This window comes from Typopeltis vanoorti, chromosome 2, assembly GCF_054136105.1.
Source record: "Typopeltis vanoorti isolate ZY-2024b chromosome 2, IOZ_Tvanoo_1.0, whole genome shotgun sequence".
NCBI lineage: Eukaryota > Metazoa > Arthropoda > Arachnida > Uropygi > Thelyphonidae > Typopeltis > Typopeltis vanoorti.
The window spans coordinates 33072968-33100081 of record NC_143550.1 but is presented as its reverse complement, the minus strand read 5'-3'; the positions used below and the strand labels follow the sequence as shown (position 1 = coordinate 33100081).

The 27114-nt window shown below is 34.5% G+C and overlaps 1 protein-coding gene across 1 annotated transcript in view; it reads left to right on the top strand.

The window, feature by feature from the left end:
• The window catches only part of LOC150108908 (uncharacterized), a 295478-nt gene that overhangs the window by 7527 nt on the left and 260837 nt on the right, over positions 1–27114 (top strand). The gene's annotated exons all lie outside the window — the stretch shown is intronic.

Sequence of the window (27114 nt, the reverse complement as noted above, 5' to 3'; positions counted from 1 at the left end):
TGGGACAAAAATGGCCGAGAAACACACACACACATAATTAACAAACATAATACACTGACTTCATGGTGTTAGTTATCTTGGCTATAATATCAATTTGACCCCTCTTTTTGGCTTTCTATTTTTTAATCTACATAATGTATTTAATATCGCCCTAAGATTTTGTTGGCCTTGGTAGCAGCCTACTGGATTTACTGTAAAGGATGTGTTAATGTATTTATAAGGCATATTTTTTGGAAAAATAAACCTGCAAGTATATAAAATTTTCTTATGTTTTTGTTACACAACTGTATATTTTGAGTTTAGAATTTTAAGACTTAAATATTACTCATCTGTAGATGGCTGTTTGGCAGAGCAGTAGTTGTTAGTATGTTAACTATATTATATTTATTATATAATGTATTATATAATTATTACAGAGATAAAGAGCCAATAGGTTTCACTTCGGCGAAGTAAATTTATTCAAATTAAGTGAATCTATCTAAGAGTTTCATGCCGAATATAGAAAACTATAAAAGTTCGGCGAGTCCAAGCGTAAGCCAACCGGTGGTACATGCTTGTGCAACTCGTAGTAAAGGTGGAGTAAGAATCGATCACTGTCCTTAATATTTTCCCATAATGTAAAACACAACTCCTAGGAGATGTATCCTGTTATACATTATGGGATAAGGTCACTTCTGCTGCTCCTCTGCCACTACTACTACTGCTGCTCACAACTACTGCTCTGCCACTACCCAGACCGGTTGCGATCTTTTTTTGAAGTCTTGTCAGTGAGTAGGTAGACCTAGATGTAAATACTGAGGTTGCAGTAATACAAAGCTTATTTCTTTACTGTAGGAGTCGCCAAAAGGTGCACCAATAAATTACTGAGATAAAGAGCCAATAGGCTTCACTTCGGCGAAGTAAATTTATTCAAACTCTTAGATAGATTTTCTATCTTTGAGTTTCTTATTCGGCTAAGAAATAATGTTGGATTCAATATCCACTTAATTCGAATATAATTATTATTATATTATATATTATTATTATAAATTATATTATATATTATTATATTTTATATATATTATTATTATAAATTATATTATATATTATTATATTTTATATATTATAATATATAAAAGTATTTTATAATAATTTTATATATTATATACAATATGTAGTATATTAAATATATAATATTTAATATAATATATAGAGTATTATTCTTTAATAATCGAACTCATTAGGTTAACAAGAATGAAGAAAAATAAAACTTGCACGCAGTAATTCTATGCATTATGTTCTGCATGCATCTTTTGCCATTAGATAGATTATATAATGCTTAGTTAAGTTTACAATTAAGTTAGATTATCATTTACTACATATTTATAGCACTTTTTAAGCATAACCATTCATGCATTATAAATAGTTCAGTTTATAAATGCATATAAGACTATTTCAAACATATGGTGTTAATTTAGGTGGACGCACGCAATCGCTCCACAGATTTCATTATTTTTCTTGCAGATGCCTGCGTGTCTTGTCGATGCAATGCTTTGTATCGAAAACTAAGAGCTTATATTAAAGTTCAGCAACATTTTTGCATTAGTGATCCAAAACGATTGTTAGACCACTTTTATGAATGTAGTTTCGCTGCAATCTCAATATTGCTCATTTTTAAACTTCCTATACATTGTTTCTCGATGAATAATGACCTGAAGAAGTAAATGGATGCTTTCAATTCCTTCTGATATCTTATGCTACCAACACCAAACTTATCATCAATCAGTGATGACGTATCATCACGTGCACACCCAGTCATTTCTCCAGTGAAGGTCATGTTTATCCAGGTATTATCAATTCTAAAAAAAAAAAAAAAAATTACCTTTCTATATGAAGCCAATTCCAAAAGTTACTCAACTATTTGAACTATTCTTCATTAATATCTCAAATAAAAAAAGTGTTACCGAATCTTTACACACATTTTTAAGTTGCCTATGTATTTCTGAGACATTTCATTAGCGCGCTAGGCATTCCCACAGAGTGACTTATGGTTTTAAAAGCTTCTGTTTTCCTGGTAACAATATTTCTCTTAACATTCCATTATAAATTCGTTGTCACTTAAAAAAAAGACTTGATTGTTTTTATATTTACATACGATACGATACGATAACATACGATAGAATAGGGTTTACAATGGCTGAATAGGATATCAGTGGTGAATGGAATGTGTAAAGGACCTGACACTACGTCCAGGTTGTTTATTTGGAGCTTCTACTCTAGTATGATCCCCAAACATGCTTAGATTTATCATCCTCGGTAAGCAATTGCGGTTGAAGTCGACTTGATTTCAAACTGACGCTCTTCAGTTTTGTCTTCAAAACTCAAATTTGTTAGACCATCATAAAATGGTGTCTAAAAACAAAAAGATATTGAAAGAAAAATAAATCGCATAAATCTAAATCCTTTAAATTTCACTTTTTATATTTTTAAAATAAAATTGATTTAACAAACATAAAATAAATTGAACATGAGTAAGCAAATACTCGGATACTAGTTTTGATATCCTCGAGACAATGCATTATGAAGTAATAAAGAATTCATTATGGGAAATTGAAATATTCCATTTTTATTATCATCTAACTAAAGGATAATTTTTTCGGTGAATCCCGCCCATGAAAAATCGCAATTTCCCTATTGCACATTAGCACCATTGCCTAAGGCATAGATGGCGAACCTATGGCACGCGTGCCAGAGGTGGCTCATCAACGATATCCTTTTATATGCTTATAAATTATTCAACCTTTTTTTTAATTGTTACAATACGTACAAGTTAAATTTTGTTTTACGCCAGAGAGCAGCTATGAAGATGTGCATATGATTGGTGTGGTATTAACAAAAGATCGCGCGACCCCAAAAGAAAGGCAACCTACAATTGTTGATTTGAAATGCTAATTCTCTTCAATCGAATTCCATAACATGTGAAACTGTCATAACAACATTCACTATATATTTCTTAGTTTTAACATATTCACGACGGGGGGATGTCGTTTATCGTTCTGAGGGAACTTCTCTTTATCGGTGGGCTCAACTCACACGAAGTTTCAACCTTTGGTTGAATTTTATTACTGCTTGTTTGCGTTTGAGCTGGCAAAGGAACTTACACATGCATTATGTGGCATGTTTCAATTTGTGGTAGAAGTTTATTTGAGGTTAAAAAAAATCAGCTAATGCCTTTTTTATTTTTTATTCCCGTATATATAGGGAGTAGGCGAGGCTGTTTCTAGCCCTATCTTACTTTTGGAGACTGAGTGGGCAGTTCAATCTCCACTGGTGCCCAATCAGAGATAGCTGGCCCAAGGCTATCACTAATTAAGCGGCACGCAGTGAAGTGACGACTCAACAAGTGACGCATCTCGTGGTCCCTAACACTCTTATTTAATGTCTGAAATAATATGGATTCTACGGTCGATTTTCTTGAGTTTACGGGACGAAAAAACCCGGTTGCCCTTGCCAGAGATCGACTAACTCGGGAACCAGTCGAAAAAAGGCTTAGAAAAATTTCCTCTAGTCGCACTAGATTCGAAATCAAGTCTTCCTTCTTGCGGCCAAGCAGCGTGGTGTTCAAACGCCATATCCACTGAGCTACACAGGCTCTGTCATAATGACATTGAGAATTTCAAATGTAATAAACAAAACACTTATTTCATGTAATTGAAAAATTGGACAGGATACTGTGTTTCCAGTGCAACATATGGTTTTGCTTGAGTCTATACAGGGTAGTTTCTGATTCATTAGACATGTGATTCATTAGTTAGTGCCATTTTTATTCCAGCTGTCTCTAATTGCACTATTTGTTGAGAAATATATTACACAGACTGCAAAAGCCTCCATACCTTAATCAGGGATACAATAAAACTACTTGTTTTTCTTGCATCTGCAGTATATAATGGCTGTTGGGGAAGGCGTGTTGTTAACCGCAGGGAGGGGGGTTACTATCGCCTCGACGTGAACATGTTTAAACATTTTTTCTTGTGAGAGGCATATGCAACACTTTTGGATGTCTTTTTTCATAAAGTAAAATCAGGGGTGCCAGTTATACGCGAGGACGAGTTATTTTCGAGTAAATATGGTAAGCGTTTCGCCGACAAGTTGACATCCTTCTGCTGCTTTCCTTGCTCAGCTAACTTTGATGGTGAGTTACAATGCATAAATATTTTTCTCACAACTGTTTTTTTTTCTTTTCAAACCAACATAATGAAAATCAATTTAATAATACAATAATCAATTTTACACTGAATAACATTATAAATTTATATATAAATAAATATTATAAATAAAATAAATTATTTATAAAATATAAATAAATATATATATTATAAATTTATAAATAAATAAAGTTAGATTAATTTTCTATTAATTTTTTCCCTATTAAAAACTGCAGGGCAGGTCAGCAAATTGATTGGTAAATTTTTGGCACGCGCCGACACGTCAGCAACTCGATTTTTAAATTTTTGGCACGTGCACATAAAAAGATTCGCCACCACTGGCCTAAGGATTAGGAATGGTTGGTACACTAAAAAAAAAGAAAAAACAATCTAGACACTAAAAAATAGATTTAGGGCTGATGATCAGTGCATTGTTATTCAATGAGATTTCAATCCATCATCAGTATTGCATTTCCTACTACCCCTTCAACATCATTATTATTTCCAGTTTACCTATAATGATTTTATAGCTTCTCCACTTAGCCAGTCTTCAGGCGATAAATGTTATTCATTACCAAGACAACCACATTTTTTTAAGCCTAGCCTAGTATGTCATTAAAAAAAATCAAGTTTGAATTCTAGAACAGGGTAATCGAAATAATTTATCTAAATCCACGTGGAATACTGACACATGTTGTTAGTTTAAGGGTTCGCGTGGTTATCATAATAAAAAAAAAATCTAAAAACAGGCAAAAACAGCGTCATAGGTAAGTAGCCAAGCTTTTGAGCATTTAAAAATGGCAAATTATATCATAAAATTCATGTGAAGGTTATGTGTTCGGAAAATGCATTTTTGCTGTTAATTTTGCAACTGGTGACTAGAGGTCACGCTAAAATGATGATAATTATTTTTTAGAAGAATACAAGATGTGACACTGAACTTCTAGTATCTAATAAGATCCTTCTTATTAGTTTTATGGTAATGACAAATCCCAAATATTTTTCAATCTGTTAATAATATGAAAGAAATAACTTGTCATTAGATCTCAATATCTAATGATACTTTTGGAAACAGATAAGAAGGGAGGTTTTTCTAAAGAAGGGGAAGCAATGAAAATGAAGAGCAAGATATATTTTTTTTAATGAAACTTCAAAGGTATAAGAAGGGTAAAACACAATTGTTGATGCTAATTCTAATCAACGAGAAATATTTGCAGAAAATGCGTGCTAGGGAAAGTAAATTATCTGTTTGAAGAGGAACAATAACAACCAGAAGGCACTTTAAGCATCGAAATTTCTAATGTTCTTCTGATTTCTTCTTGACAAAAAAAAAAAAAGAAAGAAAATAATAATAATAATCAAAGAACGTATTGAATGGATATGCTTGATATTGTAGTAAGAGTAGTTCTTTAATATTGTTTTATTCCAAAGGGAACATAAGGATTCGTATGCGTATTTAGCTAGATTATTAATGGAAGAGATGGAAAAAAATAAATAGCTTGAAGTTTGGATTTTTGTCTGGAAGTAATGTTCCAGTAGAACTATGTAAATATAAACGAGATGGAGCACTCGTGAATAGGAGTTAGGACCGCTGAAACGATTACTGTTTGGGAATGATGTAAGTTTCCTGCGTTTCACCTTCTCAAGACCAGTATTTGAAATATTCACAATTTATTTCCGCCGCTTGTCTTTGACATAGACAGAAAAAGGAGCTGGAGATTTCAATGAAACGCTAAGGAAGTTATGATCATTCATTCTCACCTTGGCCAGTCTTCACACATTTGATCAAAAGCCAAGACTTAGAATAACGATTGAAAGTAGAACGAAGAGGAAAACAGTTTTAGTGATGAATGAAAATATTTTGATAAAAAAAATTGAAAGCCAAAATTCGATAATGAGATAAAGAATTGAAATTATGAAAATCATCCATTCCGAATTCTTGTAATGTCAAACACATTCGAGGTTCAATGTGCGATTGATTCTTCACAAAGAAGAAATTGGGCCGTGGTACGATCCGTGTTGTCTAGATGATAAATATTTGCATCATACTTCTGAAGATAGCTATACACGAGTCAGAGATGGAAAATGGTCAGAATTATGCAATACTTTGCAGGAAAGAAGAAAAATTTGTGGAAACATGCGAATTCCTCCTAATTTTCCCAACAAAATTTCATATTTTTTAGTATTTTGTGATGACTGTTGTACAATCTCATTGAATTATCAATCATTCTTCTAATTGGCTACACATTTCTGCATGGATTTCTCACAGATGGTGCTATGATGTTTGATAGAATTATTGTAGATCAGTTTTGATTTTGTCTTTTATACTCAATACCACTTACTTCGAAATTGTTGATCTACGTAATCAGAAGTTCTTCACATACTTTTCTCGTATGAAAATGACGCGTCGAATCGCATTCGTGTGGACAACTGCCCTTCAGTTTGAAAAACGTGGATGGGAATTCTGTCTGAAATGCGAAAACCTTTAAAAAGACCTATCAACTAAAGGGAGTTAGCTAGTCTCATACGGAGGTGCAGAGAATTTTCCCTCACATAAGGAGAAGATACTTTCAGGAATTAGAAGCGTTGAAAATTATCCAAGTCTTCTAGTAGGGGATTAGATTTTTCTTTATGATATTTTTTTCTCTCAAAAGACTGTGTAATGGAGTTTTGATGGCTTCTAATCTGAGCTCTTGACGAAATATTGACAGTGGGACTTCAATGATGTTTCGGAAAAATGTCCTACTGCTGTTTTTATCCAAAACAGCACGACTAAGTTCTAAGTCAGTTGTCCCAATTATAACATCCTGTAATGCAAGCGTGTTATGTTGTATTCAATCAGTGTCTAAACCACTCAACCCATATTTGTTTTCTGATATTTATTACACTGAAGTGTATGCAATTGTTTACCGCGATATCCTTAATTACATAGTATTAAAATATTTTTAAAAATGTATCTTCCATTCGAGAATTTGGTCATGTCATGAAATACAAATATGAAGGGGGGGGGGGAGTTAAATTATGTTCGTTCGCTCTGTTTCTAGATTTTCATGAATGACTAGACTGACGATAGTACTTCAGATCCTAACTGTTAATTTTCTTTTTCAACACGCACACTTACACTACTACTTTTGGGGAAAAATTAGCTGAGAAGTATTAGTCATTCAGCTGTCTTTTACACGCCACATACAGTAATACCCCCTGCTATACAGATCGAAATTACATAATCATTATGTTCTGCTTCGCCAATCATCATTTAAGATCTCCACTTAGAATACTCAATGTCATTAACGGTCAATAATTCCGCTTAATATAGTTTGACTGTAAGTTGTGTCCTCGCGGTTAGCCTAGTGGCTATGTGCTTCGCAACCATATGCCTGGGTTCGATTCTCGTCGCCGACGTGAGGAGCTTAAGGATCTTCCTCAGCCATAGCCAAGTTAGCCGGTCTTGGGCGTGGACGGCAGGGTTCCCCCCCCCCCCCCAGTTTATCTGGGGTTTTTCATCCCGCAAGCAGGCAAACCGGTCCCGTGAACACACACGGATCTACAGCCATAAATACTTAACACCCCCATGAGGGGGGGCTCAACTCGCCCCAATAGGGACGGTGGAGAAAAGGGAGGAAACTCCATATGAATAAATAAAAACTGTAAGTTGTGCGAGTACGTTATTGACTTACATATCACTATGCACATTAGTTTCATGAATTTCAGTGTGTAGACTTGCATTGTGAATACTACCTGCCTTTAATCTAATATACAGACCATGTTCTATATCTCTTTTCCAGTGTTATCTTATGATTTCAGCGGTATCTGTATACATGTGTTTTGTATAGAATATTTCAAAACTATTCTTATAACACTAATGCTAATAGAAATGCGTACTAAATAGGTCGTTATTAGTCCAGTAGAAAAGGATGAAAACCTCGAGTTTTTTCTGCAAATTCCATGGCATGCTGTAATATCATTGCAGAATATTACCACGAACACCTCGAAGAATATCACTGAAGTGGTTTCCAGTTACAGTTATTGTAACTTAGTAGAAAAAGCAAGTGTCAATTATTAGTTTATTAATAACAAGAAAACTTAAATTGTCTTGTTATGTGGTTGAGACTTCTACGGCGTTTTAGTTTACATTTGGATAAATATGAGTATTCGGTTGGGGGGGGGAACTGTCATTTGACACCAACTAACTAGATCACCCTTGAAAAATGTCCAAAAATTCTTCTGTCCTTAAGTGCATTCAGACCAAGATTTTTGAACTAAATACGCATGTCCTGTTTGATTGAGCCATGATGAAATCAGGAAAGTAGAAAGAGAAAGACTTATATGAGATCAGTAAGCGGTGTTACTTATATTACCTTCGAAATATAAACATTCTGAAATACCTACAATTTTTTTCCAAAAAAAAAAGCTTAGCCGAATGTAGAAAGGTAATTTCTACATTATATTTGGATAAAAGTTACGACGAGTAATCCTGACACATTGATATCTGGAGATTATAATCAGTGACCAATCAAGAGCCATAAGCAGTAATCCTATACAAGTAAAGAAACTGTCTTGACCATTGAATTAGATCAAATAGAGATAGCTAATCTCATTAATAATTACAGGAAATCCTTATCAATAGATGCAGAATACCATATATTTAAACAAACAAAATTAAACATGCGCTATAACAAACTGAACATCGGATTACAAAATAAATTGCTAAAACTTTGTGATGATCTACAATTTTTCTGTGATTACATATAAGCCAAGTTTGCTACCATGCATATCGGACACCATGCATGAACCTAAAAATTTAGCTAAGAAGACTAATAACCATGTTGCTTGGATAATAATTACTCGTGTTAATGAGTAATACAAAAATCGTCTGTAATCAACATAATCTAGATGATTGATCCCTAAATGATGTCACACTTTTAGGTGGGCGGTCGAAAAATGTTCCGTTTTATAATGGAAGGTTTGTAGAGAAGAAGGGTCATATCAGGAAGGATATCAATTTGGGGATAAAAAAAGAGCATTTTTTTAAAATATTCCAGAATATACTTCTAGGGAATAAATAATTTCCATCGCATGATTCGGTACCCGCTTATATTAGAGAGGTCCCAAGTGATTTTTTTTTGTTGAAATTACAACTGTAGTAATGCATGCCACAAAACAAGAGTACTGTGTTCTCTAGCTGGTTTCCCTGTTTTGCAAATAAAAAGTACTTCCGCGTCCGTATGAGAGTGACAACTCTCGTTTTGTTGAAAAGTTTTCTGAAAGGTTCCTTGCATCCTAAACAGGACTTGAGCTGAGCCTAGGTCTAAACAGCCTGCGGGTAAATCTGCGTGACTTTCACTAGGAAATATTCCGGGAAATTGACGAAAACTGTTTGCCCTCTAGAGATAGGTTTCTTGGCTTTCTTCCAGTCCTGTTGTGTGTGTCGCTTTCTCGCATGGGATCCACTACTGAACTGTTTACCATTTCTCTTTGGAGTCGTAATTCTTATCTTATTTCTATCAAAAAAAAAAAAAAAAAACTTGAACTGAGTGCCGAATATGTAATCGTAAATAAACTGCAAAATTAATAATAATAAATAAATAAACCATATGAAGTCTCCTTCCTTCAATATATTTCACTTGTTAAAAAAAAGACTAATAAGATTAATAAAACGATCCCATATCGTGCGGTGATTTTTTTGCAGAGATACCTACAGAGATGACATCACGTAATTCAACACTCCACAATTCTCAGATATTTGGGGTTGTCGGAAGCAGTTGATGACCTTGCTGATAGGTGGCGTTCCTACAGCGGTCATTCTTCTTATATGTTTATCCGTTATTTGAGTATTCATCTCAGTTTGTGGTAGCTAAAAATTATGCACTGAAAAAATCGGTTAGTTTTTTAGAGTAATGACAATGAACAATGACTGTAAAAAAATTCTTTCTCAATCAGAATGTGAACATCACTTTTCAAAGTGATGTTCACATTCACTAGGAGCGTGTTAACATATCATCATCATGCGTATCAAGGATTTAGGCCTAGCATGGCCTTTTCCGGCCTTAGAAGTCATCGTTGAATCGTTTTAGAGGACGTCCTGGTTTTCTTTTTCGTAATGGCTTGTACTTTAAGTACAAGCCCTTTAAGTACAATATGACCCTTCTTCTCTACGAACTTCCCATTATAAAATGGAACATTTTTCAACCGCCCACCTAAAAGTGTGACATCATTTAGGGATCAATCATCTAGATCAGTGGTCGCCAAAGGGGTCGATATAACATTGTTAGGGGTCGATTCGGGCTCAGGGGTAGATTGGGGGGTCGACAGAAAAATATAAGACATCATTGTATCGGTAATATTTAATTCGGTTAACTTGGATTACCTCCATGACAAAAGACATGGAGGTAATGACAACGCAATTAAGAGTGAATCGTGGGATCAGTATCTCCATCTTACAGGGCCATGAATAGGACCTGTAAGATGGAGTAAGGTCATGAAAATAGTTACTGAGACCAATCAAGTAGGCCAAAATGACGTATTTACCAATAAACGGATGTTGGTGGTTCCTGCCGGCCGGCGCAGTGGAAGCAAGATTGCAACACGTGCGTGGTTCTTATTTACTGATACAAGTATTTGATCCCAGTCTCATTTTTGCGCATCGACATACAAGTGAGCGTTAATGTTCTAAAATTCATCAACATACATATTATAATTCAATCGTTATTCATTTACGAACTAAACTTCTCTGTGTTGAAGAGTTGAGCAGCGCTGGGTAGTAATACCAGTGATATTAATACCAGTAGTTTATTAATATCACTAGTAATACCAGTGATATTACTAGTGATAGTAATAGTAATATAATAATATATACTATATTATACATACAATAAACACTGTAACTATAAAATAAACAATCTAAAAACTCACACAAGCGTCTTTTTTTACTTGTCCTATTATAATTACGTAATAGTAAAATAGAAGGGGTCGATAAAAAGTCAAGAAACTCTTCAAGGGGTCGACGGGCAAATAACTTTGGCGACCCCTGATCTAGATTACGTTGATTACAGACGATTTTTGTATTACTCGTTAACACGAGTAATTATTATCCAAGAAACATAGTTATTAGTCTTTTTAGCTAAATTTTTAGGTTCATGCATGGTGTCCGATATGCATGGTAGCAAACTTGGTTTATATGTAATCACAGAAAAATTGTAGATCATCACAAAGTTTTAGCAATTTATTTTGTAATCCGATGTTCAGTTTGTTATAGAGCATGTTTAATTTTGTTTGTTTAAATAAATTCTGCATCTATTGATAAGGATTTCTGGTATTATTAATGAGATTAGCTACAAGTACTTAATGTGTTAACATATGAGGAAATTAAATAAATGAAATGATTAATTAGTGAAACCGTTTGAATAGGCAAATGGTTTGTATAAATGTTAAGGGTAGATGTAGGTGTGTGTGTACGCGCTTGTCATGTTCAATTTTCCTGCTGATTTTAACGGCTGTTCTCAAAACCGACTTTGTAATTAGCAGCCTTTCGACCAATAACAGATTTAGATTAAATTTTTTGTGCTGGGGAAGTGTAATTCAGAATTATTTAGTCAGTTTTTGTTAGTAGGTCTCATTATTTGTTATTATTGGTCTTCTGTCCGCGGTTAGTCTAGTGGCTTTGCGCTTCGCAATCATATGCCTGGAGAAGGAGTGTCCTAGGTTCGATTGCCGTCGACGACGTGAGGAGCTTTTAAGGATTTTCCCTCAGCCATAGCCAAGATAGCCGGGAGTGGACAGCAGGGTTCTTCCTCCCAGTTTATCTGGGGTTTTTCATCCCGCAAGTAGGCAAACCGGCCCCCCTTGAACACACCCGGATACAGTCAGGAATACTTAACACAATCCCTCCAGCCATAAGTCTGAAGTGTCAGCTATGCCGGTTCCGAGCCCGGATAAAAATAGGGGGGGGGGGATTGAGGTTGTGCCGTACTTTCCCGTAAAAGAGGTTCACGGACGTTGAATCACCATACGAAATGAATGAATGAATGAATTGGTCTTCTACTTGAAAACGTTGGATGGCAATGGGTATGAACTCCACGATTACCCAGATTCCTATCTTTACAGTATGTAACACCTATTACGAAATGCACTCAAGGTTGGTTGGTTGGTTTTGAATTTATGGCCGAAGAACTCAGGCTATTGGGCCAGTATTCAAAGTATTTTATGTTTGTAAGAGGAAACCGACCAAAGAGCTGATGGAAAATATTGGAACAGGCAAGCATCTGCTCGGTATTTGTATTATAATTTAAGAAATCAATTACGTTTTGCTTTTCGTTATTGTACATTATAGAGTAAAATGAATGATTATCACCAGGACCTGTTAAACATCGAAAATTCATAATTTTCTGACCAAATTTTTGGGGATAAAAGCGATCGACTCTGACGCTACTTATTGTACTGCAACATCAAAGAACGTCTTCAAGAATAGCGAACATTATTTTAGACTTAATACTTTAAATAATTAACGAAAGAAAGTAAATAATAGCAAGTGGGATAATTTTAAAGGGATCTCTGCTGTTGATACGATACAAAATACTTTTAAAACACTTGCTTCGCAAACGAACGCTTTTGCCGCATACTAAGGAATGCTTATTAAGGAATAAATCTTACAAAAACATTAATCAAAGAGAAGTATAGTGCTTCAAATAGAACAGGATCAGAGCCTTCACTATACCAAAGGGATTAATACGAGGAGATGCCCTATCTCCTGTCTTATGCAAACTAGCAGCAGAAAAGCTACCGGTAGGCGCTTCAGAACAAGATTGACTCTTAAGATATGCTGACGATACTGATCTAGTTGAAGAGAACTCGAAAACACAGAGAGCCTTTATAAAATTAAATAATGTACACTGGATTATAAGTCAACCAAGAAAAAAAAAAAAAACCTGGAAATCTGAGAATATCAAGAAAGCCCAAATGCAGATGATTTCCCAATGGACACAAGTGTCAATATATGAAATTTGAGATAGCTTTAATATTAGAGATAAGTCTTGGTTCGAATTTAAGCCTGAAAGTCATAGAAGAATTGTAAATAGAGGACGGATCTCGAATAGAAGTGGAGAGTTTCGAGATCCCAGAAAAGTAGCTCCCAGCTTACTGTAAGCTTGTCTATTGGTTCCTGTTGTCCACACAGTTTAATTTCGCTTCTTTTATCATTGTCGTTTTAGTAATTTAAGAAAGCTGAATTCTTATTTAATTCATAAATACAGATGACCCTTGAAGAACGCGGGTTTGAACTGCGTGGATCCACTTACATACATTTTTTTAAAAATAAATATATTGGAAAATATTTTAGAGAATTCGACAATTTGAAAAAAACTCGCGTAGCTTAGAAATATCGAAAAAATTAAAAAAAAGTTAGGGATGTCATGAATGCATAAAATGTAGATACTAGTCTATTTTATTATTTCTTTTCATTCTTTCTTAATCCTCCCATTTTCTAACTTTTTACGGTGTTGAGGTACGTATTCTTGCAACCGTACTCGAGGATAAGGTAGTTAACCCTATGCCTCCCGGTGTGTCCTATGTCTGTAGATGTGTGTTCACCGGGCCGGTTTCCCTATGCTGGGATGAAAAACCCGAGTTTCCGGGTGAAAAAAAAAAAACCCTACCTCCGTATGAGACCGGCTAACTCACCTTTCGTCGAAAGAGACCAGCTAAAGATTCCTCACTCATTGTCTGGAATCGAACCCAGGTTTTCCCGACCAAAGGGCTTCGTCTATACCGACTGAGCTACGGAGGGAGGTCCCTATTTTATAATTTACAAATAAAAAATATACACAAATCTATTATTAAAATGTAAAATGTATCAAAACATACGCATGCAAACACTTACAGACCATACACAGCCATTCACAATCGAGAGAAATGTAAATAAATTTAAAGATGCAGTATTAAATCATAACCGCATAAAACTAACTATTAATGAATTAATATAGTTAAACTTAATTAATTAGCATAAAATAAAAATTTTATAACGATTCATTCATTAGTGTATAGGCTAGGCCACCGCCAAGCAATCGTATCGATTGCACTAGGCTACCATAAAGCAATCGTATTGCTGCTGCTTCGTTATCAATGCATGAAGCGTTATACCTGTAAATAAATATGAATTTCTTTTACTTAAGTATAAAGAGCTAATAAGCTTCATTTCGGCAATGAAAACATTATTTAAATTAAGGGGATATGAATTTTTTTTTCCCATTATCTTTTCATTTTTGATGTCTTGTGTTAGTAATATGTATAATATCTACAGTCAGTGGCGGGCCGTTAACTTTGGGTTAGTTGTGGCGACTCATTTGCCATTTTGTCAAAAAATCGTTTTTTTATCCATTTTTAATAGAAAAAATTATAGGCCACAGACATTGAACTTTTTTATTTTATTTGATGCACTTGGATATACAAACTTTTATATACAGTTATAAAGAAAAAAAGGTTTTGTATACATAACAAACATCAAACATAAATAAAATATATTAGGTATTACTTTTAGTAACAAACAAAAAAACTAAACAAATTCTCACGTCAAGAATAAAGACTAAGAAAAAAAAAATGATAATACTTATTCTTAAAAATAAAATAAATAAAATATTCCAGGAGTTATTAATGTAAGTTTTTTTAATACATTAAAGAAACATTTAAAGAGTAACTCTTCTGTTTTTGGGCTGCAAATTCTTTTATTTGATCATCACGTTGTAATTCTTTGGTTAAATCACAGTTAATGGATTGATAAATAATTTAATCTTTCATTCGTCATTGTTGTCCTATATTTGTTTTCTATATAGGACATCTTGGAGAAGGATCGCTCCGCCTCACAGCTGGTGATATCATGAACATATTAAAAACTAAACGTTTTTAATATTCATGATATCACCGTAACTATTTTTTAAAGCTCTAACAGCATCATAGTGACAAGACCATCTAGTCTGGCTAACTTTTTATCGAAAATTTTTAGTTTTGTTTCACGATTTAGAAGTTCCCACCTATGGGTAGATGCAGAAAAGAAAACGTATATTTGTTGCTATTCCAAAAAAGTTCACAATTTGAGTTGCAACTTTAATCGCTTCTCCTCCAACTAGATTTAGGGAATGCGCAGCACTATACTGTACTCTGCATAACCTAAAATGTCAAACGGTGAGAGCAGAAAGTATATATCTGAGAGCTACGCTAAGCTAATAAGCTTCAGATGAGCTAGACTTGCACTCCCATTCCGACGTTGCTATATTATTTTCATAATTGACAAATGACAAAGTATATTTTGATTTTACCGACTACCGACAGAGGCGATAGAAGACAGAGCCGTTTTTACTATTTACTGTCATTTAAAACATTGATATTTAATTCAAATCATGGACTAGAATCTGGTACAGTACCAGATTCTAGTCCACCTCGGTTGAAGGTAGAGTAGAATGTGGGATAATTTGCAGTTTATTATAAACTAAACTAGTTCGAAGAAGATACAATAAGTACAATTCAAACATTTGATTGGTTTTTACTAAGCTCAAAAGTGAAGCGACTGTTTTTGATGATGATAGACGATATTCATCGTCCGATATGTACATCCACAAAGTGGAGAAAAATGTGGCATGAATGAAGAATTTCGTCCATGAAAACGTACGCATCCCTATTGCGATGTGAAAACCCTCAGAGATGGAGCACTGCGGATTTGTTTCTAGACCACAATACTTTTACTCAAGTCTATGAATGAATTTATATTCATAAATTCTCCCTCGATGAGTCTTTGGACCCCCTGGAGGTGTCACGTAATAATAATAATTTATGGTTGTTGTTCTGTTTCTTTATTCACTTGACCTGGCATTCTGCAAATTTTTACTCTTTCCGAAATGCAAGTTGGCACCGAAAGGAAGAAGATTGCCGACAGGGGAACTGTTTCGAATTGGATAGCTTGTAATAGCAGGTAAATGCCACTATCTCAGAAGGAAAAAAATGAAATAAGTTTTTACTTGTAATGATAGATGGCGCTCCTATTAATTGATATTAAAAACAAATGAAATTTTTAGCGTAATAATAAAAATAATCTGTAATTTTTGAGTTAAAATACAAATTAAAATTTAAAATATAAACGTTTTTAGTGAAATTAAATTAATAAAATATTTAAAAATATGTCGCGGTTTCTCTTCTTAAAATGTCATTTGCTCCTGTCATTTCTTAATCGACTCCCTTTCTCAGATTGAAATACCTTAAACCCCCCCCCCCCCAGATGTATATGCTTGAAATTTGTTCTGACACAAAGCCTGGAATTAGCTCTGTTTGAGGAAAAGAAATTAATGACAACGATTACAATAATTTCATGAAACGAATATCATCGCCTCAATCGGATACCAGCGCCCCCTCTTATTGGAGTACTGAAATGACTTGAAAAAAGTTGCATGTTTGGTCTCTAGAGCATGGCTTTCGGACCAAGTAAAAAATAAAGAAGAATAAATAAAATGAAAAAAAAATATCTTCAGCTCACATATTGTACTAATGTTTTTTAAGTCTACAGCTTTTCGTAGACGTAAATCACAAAAATTGGTTTGATATAAGAAAATTTCCTTTTAAAAATTGTAAAAATGTTCAACCTGGTTGAAAGATGAAATTTTATGCCACCTTCGTTTCATTTTCTAACGAAAGTTGCATCCACCTCTTACGCAGATAAGGAAATTTAGTCTCTTGTCCGGTTTGGACAAGATAGTCCTACGAATTTCGTTTGGAAGCTTCCTCCTAGTTCTTTCACACATTTCATAAAAATAATATTAAAGCAACTAACATAACCACAAGAAAGAAAATACCTTAAAACCCTTTACCCCCATTGTAACAAGTATATAACACTTCGTGTGGAATATGTAGAATAATGTGTAAGTTACATGGTTCTACCTCAATGCCTTCATGGTGATTATCACAACCTTTCAACACACTCTCGTGTGGGTGTGTGTGCGCGTGCGCGCGTGTATTAATTGCGTGTTTTCTTCAGCTGGTTTGCCTATTTTGACATGTAAAACTCTTTCCGGGAGGGGGAAACCATATCAATTCTAACTAACCTTCAGATGACAAACCTTTATAAAACTTTTTCACGTCCTACACGGGATTCGAACTTTCTGTTTCTACCCAATAGGCATCGTCGATACCGACTGAACAGTGGAACTCCGCACACACAAGAGAATAAGGAGGGAAAATCATATTGTGAGATAGTATTTTATGTGAATTTTTTCTTCATTTCATGAAACAACCAGCTAATGATAGTGAAATTTAGGAAAATTTATCATTTATTTTTATCGAACTACGTTTTCAGTGCGATGACAAAATGAATTCAAATAAATAATTGCTTGATGCATAGCTTTCATTTGAAATCATGATTACTCTTGTATTGAATCAAACATAAAATTTCAGAACGGCCGAAAATAAGAAAGTAAAACCATGAACTGTGAGAAAATAAATTATCTGTTAATTTTTTTGTGTTTGTCACATTAAAACGATCTTTTGAAGATATTTAAAAGAATACCTGAATATCTGAAATGAGTATACGCGACAACTATTGTGGTATAGTATTCGAGTGAAAAACCGTAATTAAGCCATAGTCCTTTTTAATCATGCGACAGATTCAATTCCATCTCAGAGTTTTTTTTTGACTAAACATAAGTTAGCTAGTTAAATATAAGTGTCAGGATTTTCTCTTTCAGATTCATGTGTTTCATTCGTGCATATCTGCTAGAGAGTACGAACAGCTTATAGAGTAGTAGTAGTAGTATATAAATTACTGTTCTTTACAGTTTTTCACTCGAATACTATACCACAATAGTTGTCGCGTATACTCATTTCAGATATTCATTTATTAATTGTTTTATGAGTATTGTATTATAATAGATATGTTCTGGGGACAAACAAGAATTGAGTTGTTTTTTATTTTATAAAATCCAATGAATACTTTACAAATCTTTATATAGGATTTGAGTACGAAATTAGCCCATTATTATTTTTTAACAAATGTGGCACTAGAGGGTGCTATGTAAGATGTTATACTAAGGAGATAATGCAATATTATAATAAGGCGTATTTGAATTTTTAAGCAGCATTATGGTTTAAAAATCGATTATTAAAAATAAGACATCTTCGATGAATTATTTTAATTACTAACTCATATCTTTTTCTTCATAACAAGGACGTGATTTCCAAATGTTTTATTAGCATTATTAATAAAGGATAAGATAATCGTGGAGCACTCGCATTTTAATAATGCGGTATGCATAGACACAATTTAGTGCTTTTCTTTAATGGCCTTCATTCAAAAATATCCTTTATGGATTAGACTAAAAACTCTCCCTGTACACCTTTCTGCAACCTGTTACTATGGCAACAGATGCGTTTCCGACTTCTGTACGCTTTGAGTGTCAGGTGTTAGTAAAGCACTCCCCCCCCCCAGATGTGAAGAGTCCAGAGTTTGGTTTTGTGTGAAACTTTTTGATTAATAACAATGGTAAAAACGGAGATGACTGGTTCCGAAAGAACATTGCTACCTGCAGCCGATATAACGGTTTTCTAGCTGTTTCCGACAAGCGTACCGTAATCCGAACGGAAGAATTAACAGAACTCTCACTCAGCTTCCTTTTTTTTATTTCCTTTTTTTTCCCACGCAAGCTTCATTGTTAGTGATTATTCTCCCTTTTGTTAAGCCTAAGGAACCATCAGTACCTTACGTTCTGATACCGGATCTTACGAACAGAGACCAAACAACTTCCCACGGGTACGGGCTTGAAAAAAAAAAAAAAGTCCTGTTTTTTTAGCGTACTACGGAAGGGAGAGTAGGTAGCAGGGACACTACTCCAAGTCTTTTTTTGAACGGGACCTGGGGGGGGGGGAGTTAGAGAAAAGCAGAAGAGTTTCTTCTGAAGAGTGACATCATACAAGGTGCATTGAACCGCCACTGCTTTTTCTTTGTGTGTGTATGTATGCGTATGCCTCTCGCTCTCTGTGCCCTCCCCCCTTTCACTAAGAGTCTTGCGATACTTAAAATATGCTATAAAATGTGCGGCGTCTGCATGTACGATTCCAGACTTCTGTGATTTAACGAAAGATTAAATCCGTATTGTGTGTGTGTGTAGGTTCGTCGAAGACAACCTGGGGTCTATTGTGCGTGGGAGGGTAATAGAGTAGTCCGAATACGACGACGGTGAGATTGAAGGGGAAATGGGGAGAGTGATGAGAAGAGGTTTTTTTTTTTTTTTTTTTTTTTTTTTTTTTTTTTTTTTTTTTTAATACGCTGCGGGCCTTCATAATAATATGATAGAATAGAAAAATGAATGAAGAATTATGTTTCAGAAAATAAACTAGGATCTCGAGAAGCAGACCCTTTTAAGAAGAAATTTATTATTTATACTAAAAAATAATAATAAAAAACTACCTTTTTTCCCCCCCCATAACGCTCATGGCGTAGCTTGAATACCAGTTTAGTGGCCTATGTGTTCTGAGTGGAAAAATAATCATTCTATTGCAACGGCATTCATTATCGCTACAATTGAACTAATAGTCATTTTTGGCTTGGGATGCTTTCTTTGTCTAATTTATAATCGTTATGCTACTTGGACACAAACCATATTCTGATTTAAGAGAAAATTGTGAGGGATTTACATACTTCAGCCAATTCCATTCAGACTGAGTGAAATTATGAGCGTGCGGACTGAAAAAACAAATATTATAGATGCTGCACATTATATGAAACAGACCTAAAAGTTTTACCAAGATTCTATATGTCATGTTCGTAAACTATTGTCTGTATTTTGAATTTTAGGTCAACTTCGGTCATGTTTTCATTTTATGACGGTACATGCGGCTGTATATTGCATAAAACATTGGATTAGGATGCCCACGTAAAGGCTGCGAAAAGATACTGTCATTTAAAAATTGCTTGTATAAACAAAAAAAATTAATAATTCGGAATTATTTAGGAACAGAACTCCCCCCTCCCCCCTCTGCGATTTGCTACTGTCCGTAGCAAATCGCGAAAGAACATTTTCAGGTTGAAATTAATAAAAAAAAGAATGATTTAAAGTCAGATATATCTCAAGAAAAGCTAGTATGGTTCTCATTAATACGGACGAAATGTTTGCGAAGAATTAAGCTGTTGCTGAATTTGCGGGTCTTTTTAAAAGTACAAAAAGTGACAATTAGCAGTTTCATATACGTTTTTAAAGTATTTATAATTCTGAGAGTATTACACACACACATTACATTTCCAGTCCATTCAGTAATATATTGGGCTACCATCTCATTGCAGACGCAGACTATAAACGGGCCAGAGATTGTTTCCAGGAGACGCGTATAATAATAGGCAAAGGGCGCGATGAGAGTGGCAATTAGTGGAGTTATCTCGAAAAGAGTTGCTAAGATGTTACATGTGACAGTCTAGTACGTCGTGAAGTGTATGATATACGGAAAATGTTAAATCTACGCTGAGCATATTGGAGAAAATAGGTTTGATAAGATCGGAATGTTTAATAGAAGTGCAAGAAATAAAAATGAATGCGCCGTTCAAACAAGGTGTACGGAATATATCTGTATGTCTCATGAGTCAGACACTATGCCGAGTGGTGGAGAAGGGCAAACGACAGGATACCATACTTATCCATCACAAGCGAGTTGCAAGATTAGAACCCATGTTTTTTTTTTTGTTTTTTTTAATCGAAAGGCAAGCGTCGTGGGTGATATCCTTGAAACTTCACTACGGAAGATCTATCTCAGTACAGTTGTGGGCAAAGAAACGAATCGGCGAGAATTGTGATAGGTAAAAATGCTAATATCGTTCTTGATAGTAAATGCTTCGACAAGACTTATTTAATGAACAAGAAGAAATTAAACATTTAGGAAGATTAAAATCGCTAAAGGAATTGATTTGGTTACCGGAGTTCGATTACACTTGGGCGAGATTTGTGAAAAGGAAGTCAAAATAGTTCTACTGAAAAGCTAATCGTAAAGAATGTGGCGAGGGATTTTCCTATTAAATACTCTCAGATATGATTTTGAAGAGACATAAGTACCGATTCTAACTTTCCAGAAATAGGTCATATCATTTCGCTATTTTTTAGAAGTAAACACAAGACATCTTAATTAAAATCTTATTTAGTATTTTCCTCCTTTCTCTATGATTTTCTACTCCTTTTTACAGATATTTCAATTCCATATTTTTAAAACTTCTTTGACTTTGAGGAGTGAGAAAAGACACTTTTGACAATGACTTAAAATTTTCAAGTGCGTTCCATCGGGATAGTCGTAGATTTCGGATAGATGATCATCTAACGATGCAGAATCTCTTGAATAACGAAGATGGAGATATTCTTTCCAAACGAGTTGCTCATATCTAATTCAAGCAGTTTGAGGATGCGTTCTCTTGATGAAAAACTTAATTGTTGCAATTCAGGGGATCTTTCTTAGAATGAAGCTTCCCAAAAGATCAGAAATGCTGCGAGTAAATTCTGACTGTAATCTATTCCGTTAATAGATCATTTGGCGCTTTTAAAAGGATAATTATGCATCCCCATCCTCGTTCCAGTTGCTTTTTTTGTTTTTATTGAGGATTTTTATTGATATTCAACTCAACCAATCAACCAAACATGCATGTTTACTCTAAAATTGTCATCATGGTCTTTAGAGGTCAACGTATCAGAAACTAATCTTCCAAGTTTCTCTTCCCCGTTATAACTATGAGTGGAAAAATGGCTCAGATTGACTTCTTGATAAGATATGAACAGTTATAGAAGGATTCTCCTCATGTGTAACTATTAGATTATTTCAGAATCCATTAGTTCGACCAACACACTTTATTGTTTAAGTTATAGTCACCAAACCTAACTTATACCGGCATTTCTTCAGATTTTTTTTCTTGACTTACATTTCCTTTCTTACATTCATAGTCCTATATGTGTGATAAGCTTTCTTCTGATATGAACAAGACAAAGTTGGTGGTGTTAAAACACTTAGAGATTTGTTAGAACCATGTATAGACAAATTTTTTTTTTTCTCGTCTACAGACAAGCTATTTTTTTTCTCGCCTACCTGATTTTCTATTTTGCATTGTGAATGGGAGAGATAACATCCGAGTCTCCCGAAGGCCTAATTATATGAAATTTCCCAACTTACTTTATCGTGGAGGACATAGTTGGAAAAGGTGAGATGAGATAGAAGTACATCGTAGCCAAAAGTGAAGGCGCTTTGAGCATTAAAAGTTAACTTTAACTTCGTTAAGGATGGAATTTAAATTATTGTGTTAGAGAAACAGATATAAAAATATCACATTATGTTTACTTGTATTGTTTATTAGTGCCATTTCATTTGGGAAAAAAGGAGGGACATGGAGTACGAAGTAAAGAATCTCTTTCAATCCACCATACATACGGGAAAACTGCTAAATTTCTCACGTGTCTCCACACACTAATATAACTCGAATTCCCTTCAGGCAGTGAAATTATTCAGTGGAAGACTTGAAAACTAAAATCCGTTAGTATTACGTTTGGGATGATCAAATTTCGGAACCTTTTTAGATTGTACATTTGATAGGAAATGAAGCTGAATCCACAAGGCCGCCAAGAATACCCCCAGGGGAAGTTATTCACCCTCCACTATAGAAGGAAGGAGAGGGAAAACGAAACCGAGTGCAATGCTTTGTAATCATAGTTGTGCTCCGTTCAGGACTTCGATGGGCTTTTTTCATAACGAATGCTTGTTACTTGAACCAGTATTTCATTAGCAAAACACGCATCTACAATAATATATCTTTATATGGAATTTTCAGTGGAAGGTGAGGTGGCTGATCTTATATAGAGGTAGCAGGTTTATTTATCTCCTGAAACTATAGATTTTTGTGTTTATTTACTTTTTTCTTTTTTATCCCGCTTAGTTAGTGGCAAATCTGCCAAGACAACACGCAAATTGCAGATAAAATTACTACTTATGGGCGGTAGATGGCGTTGTGTGTGGATTAAAGTAGTGGAAGAGGTGGGTTATGCGGTGTGAATTATCTTCCTATATATATAATGATAATAAGAATAACACCGATATATAAAAAAGTGACGTAAGGAGAGGGGAGAGTGGATATTGTTTCAGTTCTCATAAATTTATAAATCTTATCCTAAAAGACATGGGATTCCATTTAATATAAGTGATAGTCTTGCGCTAGCGATCTCTGATTGGCTACGGTGGAATTTGACTACTTCTCAGACTTCAAAAGTTATGGCTGAAGCGGCCTCGTCTACTCGAAAGAAAATACGTTAGCGGATTTTTTCATCCTAAAAGGATTCTAAAACTTTTTTGAGGAAGTGTGTGGGAGGGGGATCTCTTCAGTTGTCATACATTTGTAACTCTTCTCTGTTTAAAAAAAAAAAAAAGGTATAGATTGAACGCTACTTAGAAAACCTCAGCAAAATTAACACTTAATTTCATTATTCTCACGATCATATCTTATATGAAGGTGCATTTGCAAGTATATATAGCATAATAAAATAGAAAAAAAAAAAACTTGATTACGAAGTCCTATGAGATTGACATACTAATTTCGGTGCGAGATGTTTCGAACTTGGTTGCTGCTATATTATAGCAATTGTCCAAGTACAAAACATGGACTATAAAGTGCCTATTTACAGGGATAGATAGTTCTTAGGCAGTTTTTGAAGTGCGGATATAGAATCGGTTTTCAATGAACACTAATTTTGAATTATGTGGAAACACTAGCGCCATCTCTTAGAGCAATAAAGAAATATAAAAGCAGAAGTTTGCTGGTATAATCATAAATTGTGTTATGATATGTAACATAATATATAAATTTATTAAGGAAATATAGGATTTATACTGCATGCACGGAGACTTTACATGCACAAGAATTCCCAAGACTGTAGCTAGGCCAAATTTTTATATTTCCATGTATGCGTTTTATTCAGCAATGAACGTATCAAATGACTTCAAGTGTAGCAATATAAGTGAACGAATTTTTAATAGAAATCAATTTTCAGATTAAAATATTAATAATAATATATATAATGCATAATAATTACAATAATATATATTAATAATTGTAATAAGACAGCGGATAGATAGAAAACTGTGAATATTTCAATATGTATCATTGAATCAACCTCCTGCAAATTTTAAGTAGACACTTAAACTCAAATGAATAATCTGTTTTGATTAGTGGAATCTAGTCACGGAATGCGAATTTTCGAGAGTTCATTTGACTGGGTTAACCCTCTATGTCCTTTATAGTTGCGATAAGCGAAAGATATATATCGAACCTTTCACCAGTTAGGTAAGACGAAACCCTTAAACTCGAAACTCCGTATTAGAGTTTTGCTCTACCTAAATACGTCAGAGATCAGAGAGTGCAGCAGTTGTTATGGTCTGGAATTACAGCCGAAGCAAGTAAGGCTATATTCTAAACAGTTTGCTTGTTCTAAGGAATAAAAATCCTGCTATCACCAACATACCGCACCTTCAGTTTTATCGAGCTTAGCAAACTTTTTTTTTATGTTATATTAGGAACGATATGAATACTGGAGCTTAGTGGTACAGGGGAATTCCGATTTTGGGAGGAAAAAATTTCTCATCTTGTCATGAAAATGTTAATTCTTAAGGTTCCGGCATGTTTGAACAGGATTCCAATCCCAGATGTTTTGTTTTCAACCATACCACATATCTTCCGACCGTGCTTGAAGGTGCAATGAAATTTTATTTTCAGTTTATTTAATACGAAAGAATTGCAAATATCAGGAAGTTCCCTTTTGAAAAATATGGAATGGGAAAAGTGTGCATAGAATTATAGGAAAACAGGCGAGACCAACATAAATGGCTAAAATGGTTTAGCGGGAAATACAAGCCATGAACAGATCCAAGAGTTAAGCAGAGCTTCATTCATCGTAAAAAAGTGTGGCTGCAGATACATCCTTTGACCAATGGAGTAGGGGGGATTGAAATTTTTCATATTGAGTTACTTAAGGACGCTTCCTGGAGCGACCCGGTGACTCTGCAAAGAGCAATAAGGAAATACGATTTTGCTGATAGAAATACGGATTTATTTTAGGTAGAAATTTTAGAGCACAATTCATTTCTTGCAGCAACGGCGAGAAGAGGGGGGAACTCAACTCTTCCCCATGATTCGAATACTGGTGACATGATTTAGTTTCCATAAACATGAATGTTTACAGCACAGTTCGGTAAGTTTATCAAAAAATATGTTCTAAAAACTTCGTAACTATTTTTATTCCAAAAAGCGATCCTCCAACCCGTAACTCTTTTTGGAAATCGACAGAACAGCTGACCTTTATATATCTCTTACTGTTGCCGAAGTTGAATCCATTTCCACATCATGCAAGATAAGAGCCAGTTTTATCCAATCGACTTCAGTTCTTTCCAATCAAGGGATCGAAAATGTCGCGTTATTTTCTTGATTACGTTGCGGAGAAGATACGGGTGAGTAGAACAGCATATATAATATTTTTTTGCGCTGGGGAACTTGCATCATGGAAATTACCATGAGTCAAGAGCCTCTGAACTGCTGGAAGGAAGACGCGACAATGCGCACTTTGGTTAAAGAAAAAAAAAAAAAAGACTGGGTTCGATTTTTGTTGCTTACTTGAGGAACATTACGGTTGAATTAACAAAGGTTTTTAAATGAAGGTAAATTAGTCACTATGAATTTTTCATTCTACAGTTCAAAATAAACTGGCTTTTAAAAATTCAGCAATGAACGTGTGTGGGACAGGGATTAGAATTATGAGCCTCTAGTATTGGTGCTAGTTACAAGTAGACTAAAAGATCTGGGACGTTGCTTAAGGATGAACTGATATCGAGGGTAATTTTTAAAAAATCCTGATCAGAGAGTAATAGGTGTATTACCTGAATTTAAGTACCCTAACACATCGGAGTCCTGAATAGCAAACTTAGAACTGTGGCTTAACTTCAGGTCTGCACAACAGGAACGGCGCTCCCTGTTATAACGGACAACGAACTATCCAAGATATTTGTCTCGAGATTCACCTTGGATTTCGATGTCCTTATAAATAAAACAACATGGCTTGCTCCCCTTGTGGATAAAAAGGTATTCATGGATTTAAGTCTTGTTTTGAAGATTGGCAGCCAGTCAGCTGATGTCCTTTTATTGCGTTGTTATATTCAACTATATTTTTGAAACAGAATCTAATGATATCTAATTTAATGATAAGGGAAAAGTGTTTTTAACACAAAGTATAGAGAGTTCTCTGAAATAATAATAATTAACCATTTTTATTATTATTCAAATTCTGTAATACTGACTTTACGTCAGCTACAGTCTCATTTTAAAACACCTTGGGTTTAGAGAGTGATAATCGCTTCCTGGAAAGATATTCTACATTGTCTATCTTGAGAGAGCTTAACTATTTTCTTCTTTGCAGGAGAACGACGCATAGCTCGTTGATATTCCGTATTTTCCAACCGAATTCGAATGTCTGTCCATTTAATAGTTGTCCATGCAAGATTTTATTACTTTTATTTTCACAATTTCCACTGATTCTGTTTACTTTAGGTTTCAGAATTTGCGAGATATCCCATTTTTTAAAATTGATAATTGAATGCGGCAACTAAGATTTTTTCCCGATACTAGGGAGTTTAAAGTAGCTCTTCCCACCTACCCTTCAGTTGTGACTTTCCCCGTAAAATCATATAGGCATTATATAACTATATAATTTAAACAGGTCGATGAACGAGCAATCGGATTACACTGTTTTATTTTCGTTATAATATTATAATAAATATTTCCTTTATAATACTATTAATAATAAACATAAAAATAACACATGATAATAGCTGCTTTCTTGCTACAACGTTATAGTGGTAAGTTTAGTTTCAACGAAATATATTCTTAAAAACGTTCTGT